Here is a 4,468-nt window from a genome sequence, read left to right on the forward strand (position 1 = left end):
TTCAAATACAGTCAATTAAAATTTTATTTTAAAATAGATAAAAGTTGTAAAAATATTGCATCAAATCCTAAGTTTACATAGACTTAGCATTATGAAAAATTTTAATAATTACGCATTAAAATAATTAAAGTAATTCTTCAAATACAGTCAATTAAAATTTTATTTTAAAATAGATAAAAGTTGTAAAAATATTGCATCAAATCCTAAGTTTACATAGACTTAGCATTATGAAAAATTTTAATAATTACGCATTAAAATAATTAAAGTAATTCTTCAAATACAGTCAATTAAAATTTTATTTTAAAATAGATAAAAGTTGTAAAAATATTGCATCAAATCCTAAGTTTACATAGACTTAGCATTATGAAAAATTTTAATAATTACGCATTAAAATAATTAAAGTAATTCTTCAAATACAGTCAATTAAAATTTTATTTTAAAATAGATAAAAGTTGTAAAAATATTGCATCAAATCCTAAGTTTACATAGACTTAGCATTATGAAAAATTTTAATAATTACGCATTAAAATAATTAAAGTAATTCTTCAAATACAGTCAATTAAAATTTTATTTTAAAATAGATAAAAGTTGTAAAAATATTGCATCAAATCCTAAGTTTACATAGACTTAGCATTATGAAAAATTTTAATAATTACGCATTAAAATAATTAAAGTAATTCTTCAAATACAGTCAATTAAAATTTTATTTTAAAATAGATAAAAGTTGTAAAAATATTGCATCAAATCCTAAGTTTACATAGACTTAGCATTATGAAAAATTTTAATAATTACGCATTAAAATAATTAAAGTAATTCTTCAAATACAGTCAATTAAAATTTTATTTTAAAATAGATAAAAGTTGTAAAAATATTGCATCAAATCCTAAGTTTACATAGACTTAGCATTATGAAAAATTTTAATAATTACGCATTAAAATAATTAAAGTAATTCTTCAAATACAGTCAATTAAAATTTTATTTTAAAATAGATAAAAGTTGTAAAAATATTGCATCAAATCCTAAGTTTACATAGACTTAGCATTATGAAAAATTTTAATAATTACGCATTAAAATAATTAAAGTAATTCTTCAAATACAGTCAATTAAAATTTTATTTTAAAATAGATAAAAGTTGTAAAAATATTGCATCAAATCCTAAGTTTACATAGACTTAGCATTATGAAAAATTTTAATAATTACGCATTAAAATAATTAAAGTAATTCTTCAAATACAGTCAATTAAAATTTTATTTTAAAATAGATAAAAGTTGTAAAAATATTGCATCAAATCCTAAGTTTACATAGACTTAGCATTATGAAAAATTTTAATAATTACGCATTAAAATAATTAAAGTAATTCTTCAAATACAGTCAATTAAAATTTTATTTTAAAATAGATAAAAGTTGTAAAAATATTGCATCAAATCCTAAGTTTACATAGACTTAGCATTATGAAAAATTTTAATAATTACGCATTAAAATAATTAAAGTAATTCTTCAAATACAGTCAATTAAAATTTTATTTTAAAATAGATAAAAGTTGTAAAAATATTGCATCAAATCCTAAGTTTACATAGACTTAGCATTATGAAAAATTTTAATAATTACGCATTAAAATAATTAAAGTAATTCTTCAAATACAGTCAATTAAAATTTTATTTTAAAATAGATAAAAGTTGTAAAAATATTGCATCAAATCCTAAGTTTACATAGACTTAGCATTATGAAAAATTTTAATAATTACGCATTAAAATAATTAAAGTAATTCTTCAAATACAGTCAATTAAAATTTTATTTTAAAATAGATAAAAGTTGTAAAAATATTGCATCAAATCCTAAGTTTACATAGACTTAGCATTATGAAAAATTTTAATAATTACGCATTAAAATAATTAAAGTAATTCTTCAAATACAGTCAATTAAAATTTTATTTTAAAATAGATAAAAGTTGTAAAAATATTGCATCAAATCCTAAGTTTACATAGACTTAGCATTATGAAAAATTTTAATAATTACGCATTAAAATAATTAAAGTAATTCTTCAAATACAGTCAATTAAAATTTTATTTTAAAATAGATAAAAGTTGTAAAAATATTGCATCAAATCCTAAGTTTACATAGACTTAGCATTATGAAAAATTTTAATAATTACGCATTAAAATAATTAAAGTAATTCTTCAAATACAGTCAATTAAAATTTTATTTTAAAATAGATAAAAGTTGTAAAAATATTGCATCAAATCCTAAGTTTACATAGACTTAGCATTATGAAAAATTTTAATAATTACGCATTAAAATAATTAAAGTAATTCTTCAAATACAGTCAATTAAAATTTTATTTTAAAATAGATAAAAGTTGTAAAAATATTGCATCAAATCCTAAGTTTACATAGACTTAGCATTATGAAAAATTTTAATAATTACGCATTAAAATAATTAAAGTAATTCTTCAAATACAGTCAATTAAAATTTTATTTTAAAATAGATAAAAGTTGTAAAAATATTGCATCAAATCCTAAGTTTACATAGACTTAGCATTATGAAAAATTTTAATAATTACGCATTAAAATAATTAAAGTAATTCTTCAAATACAGTCAATTAAAATTTTATTTTAAAATAGATAAAAGTTGTAAAAATATTGCATCAAATCCTAAGTTTACATAGACTTAGCATTATGAAAAATTTTAATAATTACGCATTAAAATAATTAAAGTAATTCTTCAAATACAGTCAATTAAAATTTTATTTTAAAATAGATAAAAGTTGTAAAAATATTGCATCAAATCCTAAGTTTACATAGACTTAGCATTATGAAAAATTTTAATAATTACGCATTAAAATAATTAAAGTAATTCTTCAAATACAGTCAATTAAAATTTTATTTTAAAATAGATAAAAGTTGTAAAAATATTGCATCAAATCCTAAGTTTACATAGACTTAGCATTATGAAAAATTTAAAATAATTACGCATTAAAATAATTAAAGTAATTCTTCAAATACAGTCAATTAAAATTTTATTTTAAAATAGATAAAAGTTGTAAAAATATTGCATCAAATCCTAAGTTTACATAGACTTAGCATTATGAAAAATTTTAATAATTACGCATTAAAATAATTAAAGTAATTCTTCAAATACAGTCAATTAAAATTTTATTTTAAAATAGATAAAAGTTGTAAAAATATTGCATCAAATCCTAAGTTTACATAGACTTAGCATTATGAAAAATTTTAATAATTACGCATTAAAATAATTAAAGTAATTCTTCAAATACAGTCAATTAAAATTTTATTTTAAAATAGATAAAAGTTGTAAAAATATTGCATCAAATCCTAAGTTTACATAGACTTAGCATTATGAAAAATTTTAATAATTACGCATTAAAATAATTAAAGTAATTCTTCAAATACAGTCAATTAAAATTTTATTTTAAAATAGATAAAAGTTGTAAAAATATTGCATCAAATCCTAAGTTTACAAATCCTAAGTTTACATTAGAAGCATTATGAAAAATTTTAATAATTACGCATTAAAATAATACGCATTAATAATTACGCATTAAAATAATTAAAGTAATTCTTCAAATACAGTCAATTAAAATTTTATTTTAAAATAGATAAAAGTTGTAAAAATATTGCATCAAATCCTAAGTTTACATAGACTTAGCATTAAAATAATTTATGTCAATTAAAATTTTATTTTAAAAAAATTTTAATAATTACGCATTAAAATAATTAAAGTAATTCTTCAAATACAGTCAATTAAAATTTTATTTTAAAATAGATAAAAGTTGTAAAAATATTGCATCAAATCCTAAGTTTACATAGACTTAGCATTATGAAAAATTTTAATAATTACGCATTAAAATAATTAAAGTAATTCTTCAAATACAGTCAATTAAAATTTTATTTTAAAATAGATAAAAGTTGTAAAAATATTGCATCAAATCCTAAGTTTACATAGACTTAGAAAAATTATGAAAAATTTTAATAATTACGCATTAAAAAATTAATTCTTCAAGTAATTCTTCAAATACAGTCAATTAAAATTTTATTTTAAAATAGATAAAAGTTGTAAAAATATTGCATCAAATCCTAAGTTTACATAGACTTAGCATTATGAAAAATTTTAATAATTACGCATTAAAATAATTAAAGTAATTCTTCAAATACAGTCAATTAAAATTTTATTTTAAAATAGATAAAAGTTGTAAAAATATTGCATCAAATCCTAAGTTTACATAGACTTAGCATTATGAAAAATTTTAATAATTACGCATTAAAATAATTAAAGTAATTCTTCAAATACAGTCAATTAAAATTTTATTTTAAAATAGATAAAAGTTGTAAAAATATTGCATCAAATCCTAAGTTTACATAGACTTAGCATTATGAAAAATTTTAATAATTACGCATTAAAATAATTAAAGTAATTCTTCAAATACAGTCAATTAAAATTTTATTTTAAA

Source organism: Oppia nitens, unplaced genomic scaffold (genome assembly GCF_028296485.1).
Source record: "Oppia nitens isolate AA-2021 unplaced genomic scaffold, nextdenovo-longstitch-racon4-pilon3 scaffold31_pilon_pilon_pilon, whole genome shotgun sequence".
Taxonomy (NCBI): Eukaryota; Metazoa; Arthropoda; class Arachnida; order Sarcoptiformes; family Oppiidae; genus Oppia; species Oppia nitens.